Here is a 12,503-nt window from a genome sequence, read left to right on the forward strand (position 1 = left end):
ACGATTTCAGTGGAGAGTCCTACCTCAAGGCATGGCCAATAGTCCCACCCTTTGCCAAAAGTTCATGGCTCAGGCCATCTATCCTTTTTGCATTAAATACCCTGAGTTATATATTGTCCATTATATGGATGACATTCTTCTGGCTAGCCCTGATGAGACCTCCTTGCTGAGGATGGGCCAGGAGTTGGTAACTGCCCTCCAAGACCTCGGGCTGCAGATTGCCCCTGAGAAGGTCCAGCTACAGCCCCCACATTTATTCTTGGGTTTTGAGCTTCATCCCTCTAAGGTTCTCTCTCAAAAAATTGAACTTAGAAAAGATTCCTTACAAACAATGACTTTCAACGCCTCTTGGGAGACATAAATTGGCTGTGCCCTTATTTAAAATTAACAACTTGAGAACTTAAGCCTCTATTTGATATTCTTCAAGGAGATTCTGACCCCTCCTCCCCTCGAGCCTTAACCCCTGAGGCCACCTCTGCCCTTAAGCTTGTAGAGAAAGCCATTCAACACCAAACAGTTACCTATTATTCTCCAACCTCCCCCTTGTTGCTATTGGTTCTTCCCACCGTGTTTACCCCCATGGGATTATTGTGGCAGACTAAACCTTTATATTGGCTTCATTTGCCTGCCACCCCTCCTAAAGTGCTACCTGTTTATCCCTCCTTGGTGGCACAGATCATAAGGATGGGAAGAGAGACCTCCCTGAAGCTTTTTGGTAGAGATCCTGACCTTGTCAGCATTCCCTATGATGCCGGTCAAGTTCGGTGGCTACTTCAGACCTCAGATGATTGGGCTATTAACTGTATTTCATTTCAGGGAAAGATAGATAACCACTATCCCTCTGACAATCTTGTACAGTTCCTTGACCACCAAGCGGTGATTTTCCCTAAAGTGACTAAGAACATTCCCATTCCTCAAGCACCACTGATTTTTACAGATGGATCCTCCTCTGGGGTTGCAGCCTTTAATATAGGTGGACAGGTCTCTAAGTTTCAGACCAAATTCTCCTCAGCACAGTTGGTAGAATTGGTTGCTGTTATTCAAGTCTTTAAGACCTTCCCAGATTGTGCCTTTAATCTTTTTACTGACAGTGCATATGTAGCTCAATCAGTGCCTTTGTTAGAGACCGTTCCCTTTATAAGGCCGTCTACCCACGCTTCCCCCTCTTTTCTGAGCTTCAAGAAATAATTTTGGCTAGGTCCCATCCATTCTTTGTAGGTCACATACGTGCCCACTCTGGTCTTCCTGGACCCTTAAGTGAGGGAAATGACCTCGTTGATAGGGCCACCCGAGGGTCTCCACTTACCTTGGCGACCTTGGCCTTGCCTTCTGATCCTGTACAACAGGCACAAAAAGCCCACCAATTGCATCATCTAAATGCCCAGACCCTCCGACAGATGTTCTCTATTACCAGAGAACAGGCACGCCAGATAGTGTGTCAGTGCCAGGGATGTCTCACCCTCCTACCTGAGTTACATTTGGGGGTGAACCCTCATGGCCTCACCCCAGGAGAGATATGGCAAATGGATGTTACTCATTTTGCCCCTTTTGTTAAGCTTAAATATATACATGATTCTATTGATACCTTTAGTGGTTTTCTTTGTGCCTCACTACAATCTGGTGAGGCTACCAAAAATGTTATTAGTCATATGATTTCTTGCCTTGCCTTTATGCCCATACCTAAGATACTTAAGACTGATAATGGCCCTGGATATACCAGCGTCTCCTTTAAACAGTTCTGTGCCCAGCTTAATATTAAACATGTCACTGGTATTCCATATAACCCCCAAGGACAGGGCATTGTAGAAAGGGCACATCAGACCTTAAAGAACATGCTCTTAAAATTACAACATTCAGGGGGCATTTTATACCCACAAAGGGGAATCATAAAATTTTGTTAAATCATGCACTATTTGTTCTCAATTTTTTGACCCTTGATGAAAAAGGAAAGTCTGTAGCAGATAGGTTCTGGCATCCTACTACAGCAGACTCCTATGCCAAAGTCATGTGGAAAGATCTGTTGACATAAAGTGGAATGGTCCTGACCCAGTCCTTATCTGGGGGAAGGGACACGTGTGCATATATGATTCAAAGAACAAGACGCCAGATGGCTACCAGAAAGACTGGTAAAGTTGCCTAACTCTACCCCAGGGATACCCCCTGAGAATGGTTCTTAACTGTGCTTCCTTTCAGAAAGATGCATCCAGTTGCCTTATTTCTCCTACTCCTCCTGCTCATACTTCAGATTTATCCAACTGTGAGTATTAAATCCCAACACTCCCCATATCAGATTTATAACTTTACTTGGGTCATAATAAATCAAGCGGGAGACATTATTAATTCCAGCTCTTCACTTGGAACCCAGCCTTCATGGCCCTCTTTAGAGGTGGATCTTTGTGCTCTTGCCCTGGGAGCCAGTGCAGATTGGGGGACCCCCTCTCATTATTGGCCCCAACATCAGCCTGTTGATGCACCTAACCCCAATTATGATGGCCACCTTATAGGATGTAATTCCTTTGATAGGAGAATCTCCTTGGCCAATGATTCATCTGGCCTTTATGTATGCCCTGGGCCTACTCACCGTGGTCACTCTCAAAATTATAAATGTGGCTATAGCTCTGATTATTATTGTGCATCTTGGGGCTGTGAAACCACAGGAGATGCATATTGGAGACCCCATTCTTCCTGGGATTATATCACTTTAAGGAGAAAGTTTCTACATACATATTTACAGGATAAACTAGGAATTAAGACCGCCCAACCATTTAGATCCTGGTGTGCATTCAAATGGTGTGTCCCTCTTCTTATATCCTTTATGGATGTAGGAAAGAGTAAAGACTGGACAGGCCAAGGGTATGAATGAGTCTGCGTCTAAGAGAATGCTCGACCTTTTCACTCACCTGCTCAGACCCGGGACTCATTTTTAGAATTAAGCTCCTTAAGAGTATCCCTAATAAAAATGTTGCTGCTGTGGGCCCTAATCCTGCTCTACAGCACCCTCAGCCACCAGCCAAGCCCGTCACCAGGCCTGGAACTATTGCTCCAGCCATTTTATCTCTCCCCACCTCCCTCCAGGTTGCCTTATTCCAACCCACTATATCTGTGGGTCCTCCCAATTCTGCTGACCTTATTATTTCTTTGGCAAATGTCTCCCTTGAAGCTATTCATAATACCAGTGAATATCAATATCGAGAATGTTGGATTTGTTTTTCACCTACTCCCCCTTTTTATGAGGGAATAGCTATTTTTACCCCTCCCTTTTTTTCTGATAATAGCAATTTATTATTATGGGCCACTTCACCTCAGGGAGGTCTCACTCTTGGTTGCATTTCAGGCATGGGCCTTTGCCTTTTGGGGCCCTCTATGCTTCCCCCCCAAGATTTGGTCCCTATTTGCAATCAGATATTGATTTTAAATAATACATTTTTATATACCCTGACATCCAATGATATATATTTTGCCTGTGCTTTTGGTTTGATTCCTTATATATATAATTCAATTCCAGTTTTTTTATATTTTAGAGATTGTGTAGTTGTTATTATTTTCCCATATTTCTTTATATATAATCCAGAGTTCTTCCTTAACATCATAGATTGAAGAGCTTCTCTGAGAACCAGGAGAGAACCTCTGACTGCCCTCACCTTGTCTGTCATACTAGGAATTATTGCCATTGGTGCAGACACGGATATAGCTTCCTTGGTGACTTTTAATAATCACTATACTTATCTCCAATCCCTCATTGATAAAGATTTAAATAATTTGAGCGAAGGGATACAAGACCTTAAGGACTCTGTGGCTTCTCTTTCTGAGGTAGTGTTACAGAACAAGAGAGGACTTGACCTTGTCTTCCTTGAGGAAGGGGGTCTCTGCGTGGCCTTCAAACAAGAATGTTGCTTTTACTCTGATAAGACAGGCCTTGTCCAAAATAGCCTGGACAAAGTCAAAAAGAATTTAGAGGAAGAAAAAGAGACAGAGAACAACAAGAATCATGGTATCAAAATTGGTTCTCTACTTCACCTTGGCTTACTACTCTATTGCCTAGTTTATTAGGACCTTTTGTTGGTATTTTATTGCTTTTGTCTTTTGGCCCTTGGGCCTTTAACCATCTCACAAGTTTTGTTAAGAACCAGATTGATGCTGCCATTAAGAAGCCGGTTGAAGTTCATTACCATCAACTGAAGACTGAGGAAGATCCAGAAGTGAGTCTGCTGGAGACAGGCGCAGCTGCCAGCCCCCCTGCCTCCCCCTATGGCTGACCCCTAGATTTCCACACCCTCAAGAAAAGTTCCTGGCATGCCTGGCTCTGCCCTCGTTTCTCTCGCTAGGGTGCCTGGCCTCTTGATCATCCTGACAAAAATTGGCTTTTTTCTAAACTAAGGCCTGCCTTTGATGGGGTCCTCTAATATCGGGGAGTCTTCCATTATGACAATATTACATCCCAAATGACAAATGGCTGATAACCTAGACATTCACACAGGGATTAGGATGGCTGTGAGTTAGCCCAATGACGGGATTATTGTAGGTCCACTTCCCAGGGGCCCACCCAATGCAGCCAGAAAGGAGTGCGTGGTGCTGGGAGTGGGTGCAGCCTACATAGCCTAAGACAGGGTCCTCACCCTCCTTTCACCCACCTCGAGGTCCCTTGATGTTGCCCATTGTCGATAGCCTAAAGCCTTCGACCATCAACGTGACTCGTCTCACATTAATATCTTGGGGTTATGAAGTCGTCTAAGACCCCCCCACAATTTGACCTCCAAATTCTAAACTCATGTAGTTGGGATTGATCACAGGATGCCTTCTCCATCTAAACAGAGAAGGGGGAGATGTCAGAAGCCAGGACCCTTGCCTCTTACCCTCACCCCCTACTTCTCCCAACCTGCACAATGTCTCCTGCAGCTTCATCTCCCTAGCAACCACAAGGTTCTGCTTGATAGTTACAAATAGATTTTTAGATGTAAAGCAGTGTACCGTATCTTTTGAAGTAGGCAGTTGGACCGCCATTGTTTCAGGGCACAGACCAAGAAGACTCTGTACTGTCAAATCACCTGGACCGCTATTGTTTCAGGGCACAGGCCAAGAAGATTCTGTACTTTCCCATCACCTGGATCCCTCTTACCCCTCCCTTTGAAAAATGTATTATAAATAAGCACTTGGTGCCCAAATATATGACTCTTGACAAGGATCTGCTACCTTGAGTCCATTCTCTCTCTCACCCGTTCTTCCAGGTTGCAATCCTCCTCGTCCCTCATGAATAACCTAGGGCCCGCAGGTCGGGTCAAAGGAATATACTCCATGCCTATACTTAAGTATTTTATTTTAGATCTTAAAATGATAACCCAGAATAGTAATCACAATCCATCAATTGTCAACTTCACACATACTGGTAACTCTTGTGTCCACATGAAAACAACAACTAGGTAATAATAATGCCTAACACGATACAGTTCTCCTTCATACAACTTCACATCCATAAGGTTAGGTGGATGGAATCTTGCACTAATGTCATCATTCCTTTAATTCCATTTAGTATCACTGATCACAGAATTTAGCTTCATTCAATTTCCTGGTTAGATTTTCTTTTTTGACCTAACATTTTATACTTTTTCTTTCTAAGATTACTATGCTTACTCAAATCATGATGAGACTAAACATAGGCCAAAGGCTTTGCTGGCTTCACTGTGACTTCCTTTGTCAATGCAATGAACATCATCCTCTTTACCTTATCTTCAAGGACACTACAGAAAAAGGGCAAAAGGCAGCAACATTCTTCTGCAAAACATCATAAAAACTATACACAAAGTTCAAGTCACCCTCAGTACATATGTGTTCTACTAGCATGGCCCAGTAAGTTCCAATTAATGCATATGAAATCCAAAGTCTAAAAATTCACATTGCTCCATAAAACAAAACAAAATACCAGGTCAGGCCTATCATAGCAATGCTTAAGTCTGGGGAACCAACTTCTGTCTTAGATAGAATTTCTATTGCTAAGAAGAGACATTATAACCAAGGCAACTGTGTTAAAGGCTGTGTTAATATTTAATTGGACCTGGCTTGCACTTTCAAATGTTTAGTCCATGGCCATCATAGCAGGAATGTCAGCATGCAGGCAGCCATGATGCTGGAAAAGGAGCTGAGAGATCTGCATCCTCATGAGAAGGCATCCAGGAAGAGACTGTCCTCCAGACAAGTGGTAGGAGGGTCTGTTTTGTACTGGCCTGAGCTCCAAAGACCACCAACATAGTAATTCAATTCCTTCAAAAAGGTAACATCTACTCCAACAAGGCACATCTCTTAATATTGCCATTACTTAGAGTCAAACAAATTAAGATCACCACAATTTATTTCTACTATAAATTCTTTCATGCTTTTAAAAATGATTAGGACATGCAGAGTCTTTAACATGTTGATTACTTTCAGAAGGTTTCTCTCTCATATGTGTTCATTTCTGTATTCAGAAACCACTGTGGCACATAAACCATTTCTCAACTTTAGTACAATCAAAAGGTTTCTGCTCAGTTTGTGTTCTTTTATGTCTTTGGAGACTACAGAGATATGCACAGGCTTTACCACATTCACTCTATTCATAAGGTTTCTCTAAAGCATATGTTTTTAAGTGTTTGGATAGTACAGTGACATGCAAAGGCTTTATCACATTGACTACATTTATAAGGTATCACTCTGCACATTTTCTTTTGTGTATTTCGAGATTATTGTGTTATGGAAAGGCTTTACCTCATTCATGACATTCAGTTTCTCTTCAGTATGTGTTCTTTTATGATAACGGAGACCACTGTGCCATGAAAAAGCTTTACCACATTGATTACATTGATAAGGTTTCTCTCCAGTATGTGTTCTTTTATGATATTGGAGAGCACTGAGCCATGAAAAGGCTTTACCACATTGATTACATTGATAAGGTTTCTCTCCAGTGTGTGTTCTTTTATGTCTTTGGAGAGAACTGTGACATGAAAAGGCTTTACCACATTGATTACATTCATGAGGTTTCTCTCCAGTATGTGTTCTTCTATGGTTTTGGAGATTACTATGATGTGAAAAGGCTTTACCACATTGATTACATTGATAAGGTTTCTCTCCAGTATGTGTTCTATTATGACATTGGAGACTATGGTGACATGAAAAGGCTTTACCACATTGATTACATTGATAATGTTTCTCTCCAGTATGTGTTCTTTTATGAATTTGGAGATGACTGTGACGTGAAAAGGCTTTACCACATTGATTACATTCATAAGGCTTCTCTCCAGTACGTGTCCTTTTATGTCTTTGGAGATTACTGTGCCATGAAAAGGCTTTTCCACATTGATTACATTCATATGGTTTCTCTCCAGTATGACTTCTTTCATGTCTGCAACAATAATGGGCACATGTGAAAGCTTTACCACATTCATTAGCCTGATCAATCATTTTAGTAATATGAATAAATTTTACAGTTGGTCTAATAATAAAGAACACTCAGATCTTAAGGTTTTATCACTTTGATGTTCACGGTTGTACTTGCTCACTGTGGGTTGCTTTACCTCTTTGAAAATACCTGTGATCGTAAGAATATTTACTACATAGCTCTTATTTATAGCCTCATTTTTCTATATGAGATTCCTATATGTTGTTTTTAACATGTCAAAAGAAATATGGGATAACTCAGAGCATTAAAACACTGATTGCATTCTTAGATTTTTCTGTAGTGTGCATCACACAACAGCAGCACTGTGAACCAGGATGAACAGAGGCATTTCCAAACTTCTAGTACCTATAGAGATTTTCTGCAATGTGACTTTGGGGATGTTCCCAGTAAAGTCAGAAAATCAATTAACTGCAAACAGCTATCATATTCAGCAAGTTTACCAAAGGCAGAATACTACATATCTTCTCTTTGTTCTGAAATAGATAGAGGTACATTGTTCCTTTTAATATCCCTAGGCTCACATGGTTTCATCCATTCTGACACTTGATATACCCATTAAAAAAAGAAGAATAACTGAAAGCTTTTCACATTGAATGCACACACATTGACTTTTTGTTCATTGTAGATATGATTAATGTTTCTCCAGGACAAAATTCTTGATTTTCATAAACCTACCACACTATAAACTGAATAATTTCACTACAATAATGAGTATGTCCAATTTTATCATGGAGTATTTGCTTATTAGAAGGTTATGGATACATGTTTCTTACTATTCAATGTGCAAAATCTAAATATTATGAGACTATACAAATTGGTAGTTCCACAACATAGTTCTAATGTAGATACAAATCAAATAAAGGAATCTCTTAAGACATTGTTTCCTTCTCTTCTTTCTTACAGAAATGCCTTGCAATCACCAGTCAGATAACATTGAGGTACATAGTTGTGGGAGAAAATTATAATCATAGCTACAATAAAATGACTGATATTTTACACACTTGCTTTCTTTTATAGCTTCCAGATCATATTAAAATTTTCTCACAGGCATATTTGTATCAGCTGAGACATTAAAATTACCTTTCATGACTTCTAGAAGCATAGCATTGAACAGGAAATGTGTGCACAGTATCTTATGTGATTGAGGGACAGAGTCCAAATGGGGATTGGATGGGAACATGAGAAGAAAGCTGAAGGATCAGATTCAACCAGAGCACTGGAGACACCCAGAACAAAATTTATCCTGTCTAAAAGAAATGCAGAGGTAAAGTTGGAGCAGAGACTGAAGGAATGGCCAATAAAAACTCATTCAATTGGAGACACACAAGGACAAGCTCGAATCCATGAGATTATTAAGGATACTCTATGATGCTCCCACATAGGAGCCTTGCATAATTGTCCATCGAGAGGCTCCACCCAGCAGCTGACTGAAGCAGAAATGGAGATCCACAGTCAAACATTGCATGAACCTTGGTAACTCTGATGGAAGAGTTGGGGAAAGGATTGAAGGCCTGAAGAGGACAGGAACTCCACAGGAAGAGCAACAGACTCAACTAACCTTGATCCTTGGGGACATTCAGAGACTGAGCCACAAACAATAACACACACAGGCTGGACAAAGGACCCTGGCCCATATGTAGCAGATGTGCAGCTCAGTCTTCATGATGGTCCTCCAACATTTGTACCAGGAGCTGTCCCTAAAGCTGCTGTCTATCTTTGGAATCTGTTCCCTTAACTGGGCTGCCATGTCTGGCCTCAGTGGAGAGGATGCACCTAACCCAATAGAGACTTGATACACCACCATGGATACCCAGGGGCCACACCCTCTCAAAAGACAAACAGGAGGTACAGGAGGAACTCTCTGAAGGCAGGTGACATAGAGTAGGGTCATCACTAAGTTCATAGTCATTTGATTTATAACAGCTTGAAACTGGAAAGAATCCAGATGTCCCTCAACCAAAATATGAATATAGAAAATATGATTCATTTACAAAACGAAACATTATTTAGTTATCAAATACAAGAATATCATGAATTTTGCAGGCAAATGGATACAACTAGAAATTATTATCTCAGTGAAGTAACCAAGATCTAAAAGCACATGCATGTATGTACTCACTTACAAGTGAATAATCATAAAATACAGGAAACCCACACTACACTCCATAGACCCAAAGAAACTAAAGAAGAAGGAAGTCTGAAATGAACACAGCTAAATCTCACCCAGAAGGGGGAGTAAAACAATCATAGGAAGCAAATGGAAGAGAGATGGATGAGAGAGCAGACAAAAAATGGGAATTGAGGAGAACCAGGAAAGGTGTGGTGAGAGACAACAGAGGGCCAGAAAGAGAAAATGAATCAAAATCTGCAGCTGGGTGTTGGGGACGGGGTACATTTAGGATGTGCCAGAGACCATAAAAAGGTACCAAGGAGTCTAAGGTTGATCTTAGCTGAGATGCATAGCAGTTAGATATGGACACTGAAGAGGCCAGCTCTTGCAGTCAGGCAGGACACACAATGGAGAGTTAAAGACACCAACCAATCCTATTGTCTTTCTACCCAAAATTTGTCCTGTCCACAAGAATACAATCTACAACATAGATTCTGTAAAGCAGCAATATTAGGCTGTTGTTGTAGTTCTAACTTGCTACTTTGCTGCTGTGATTGAATCCTCTAAGCAAAAGCATCTCAGGTAATAAGCGGTTGTTGTATATGGTTCAGTCAGATCACAGTCCATCATTTTGGGAGCTTAGATTAGAAACTGAAGGCAAAAAGCATGGACACACACTATCTCCTGGATTGCTCTTTTGCTTGGTCACTGTCTCATGCTCAGCCTGCTCTCTCATCCAGCCCAGGACCACTTGCTTAGGGATATTGCTACCCTCAGACAAAGAGTCTTCCTAATCAATCATCAACACTATCTCTCACAGACATAGCAATCAGCCATTCTGATGAGGACACACCCTCTAGAGAGGTTCCTTCAGATGACTGTAGCTCTGAAATGCTGAGAACTGAAAACAACTATGACAGACACAATAATAAATGAGGAAGTTGTTACAACATAAAACCAATGATTTAACCATATCAATTACAGGAGCCCAGCCACCACAAGAGGGAGTTGGAGTTGTGGCTGAGCAAAGACAAAATAGGGAGCTCACCTGGCTCACAGCAGGGAACTATTCACTGGAGTGGGGAGCTCAGAGGCTGTGCTGACCTGGGGTGAGGTGTCTTTAACCCTGGGTTCCCAGGCCAGTTCTACCAAAGAGGAGGCTAAAACAGCTGGAAGATGGACAGAAAAGCAGATTGTCCCACACAACTCAAATGACCACCAACAAAGGACAGGATCTCTGGAAAATATGCTAAATTTGTGAGAATCGATGAAGAACAACCTTCAATCTTATGACAGCTCCAAGTTCAAAACTACAGAGTCACATATGAACTGGGCAGAGGGTAGTTCAGGAGGTGGGAAATGAGGTCTTTGTCTTTCTACCCTGTAAAACAGGGTACGCAGAACCTGATTTTGCCCTGAATGCTGTATCGAAGAGCTCTCTGTCATGGACTAGTCAATGGGTCTAGAAGGATTTAACCCAAGCTATGGGGCTAGTAACTAAATTCATTGGGGTAGTGTCTGTCTCATTTCCTAAGTCAGAAAATAACAAAATGCCACACACAAAATAGATAGCCACAAGGGGGCCATAAAGGCTAGTCAGTAGATTGCTCCACTTAGAGGAGAAAATGACGATAGGAAGGTAGCTGTCAGCCCTGTAGCAGGGTTCTAAGTCTGTTCTAACCTCCCCAGAAATTAAGATCATGGACACACCACCCCCTACACCAGGCTCTGAAACTTTTTCCAAGCCCTTTGTGGCTTCAACTCTCCAAGGCATCCACTATACTTTGCTTCCACAGTTACTTTAGTCATCTCCCTCTGCAAATAATCAACAAAAAATCCAAAAACCAAGGCACACAGACACAAATCTGACAGATAAGACACTGACACAAAGAACAACAATGACACTTCAGCCTTCAGTTAGGATTCCTTAAGGTTTCAGGGTTCCAGTCCATGCACCAAGATGTTGTGCCCAAGTCACTGGGACCCCAGAGACCACCAAGAACCTATTGCAATGCAAATACACAAAGGTCTGTACTTTGAGCTCAGTAACAAGGATTCTCCACAATCAATCTCATATCAGGTCCAAACTGAGAGACCAAGTCTAGGGGTGCTGAGTATTTATTGTAGTTACAGCAAGATTGGGCTTTAACATACAGGTCACCAACTTAATTTTTTAGAAATGGCATGTCTGGCATAATTTTCAAGAACCAAACAGGGAGACAAAACCATCTGACAACTATGATGGGTAGGATAACTTTTTTTTTCTCTTTAAGGTTTACTAGTTATCTATATGTAGCTAAACCCTGCTGTTGTACCTTGACTGGCTGTTGATAAGAGGGTTTTGTCATAGGATATCTGCTCAAGTGGACTTTGTGCAATCTCAAAAACAGAGTTGGTTGGACTTCACAAACTCATCTTTTTGACTAAGACCCTTATTATCAAAAGATGCTACTGTTTACCTGCAAGCCACACCTGACAGTAGAACAGGTACTTTATCCAAACAACTACCTCACTGTCTGTTACTGCAAACCTTAATATCAGTTTCCCTGACAACTGGCACAGAATACCAGTGGCCTCACCTTTGGAAAAGAATATTAGTGGAAATTACCTCTCCCCTTGTGCATGCCTCCTAAAGATACTGCAGACAATCCCCACTTGCCCTTCCTTTCCTGCCTCATCCCTGTATCATAGCACCCTCTTGGGCAGATACTTCCTGTTCACCCATATGCCATGCCTGAAAGGACACAAGGTAAACTTTATTTAGATCTACCACACTATTTGTTATCTCAAATGCAATTTTCACAATTTTCCTGTACTAACCAACAGAAGCAGCTTAACATCGCTAATGACAAAGTCTCCTTGTAGATTACTAAGATCATCTCTTCCTGCTCACCTCTTCTCCCAGCTTTCAACATTAGCAAGCATTCCCTCTTGAACATAACAAACAAACATGTCAATAAAAAAGGC

The 12,503-nt window shown here is 41.4% G+C and overlaps 1 pseudogene; it reads right to left on the bottom strand.

Annotated features, from left to right (window-relative positions):
* Positions 1–12,503, bottom strand: part of LOC143441082 (uncharacterized) — a 73,546-nt pseudogene that overhangs the window by 42,491 nt on the left and 18,552 nt on the right.

This window comes from Arvicanthis niloticus, assembly GCF_011762505.2.
Source record: "Arvicanthis niloticus isolate mArvNil1 chromosome Y unlocalized genomic scaffold, mArvNil1.pat.X SUPER_Y_unloc_2, whole genome shotgun sequence".
Classification (NCBI taxonomy): domain Eukaryota; kingdom Metazoa; phylum Chordata; class Mammalia; order Rodentia; family Muridae; genus Arvicanthis; species Arvicanthis niloticus.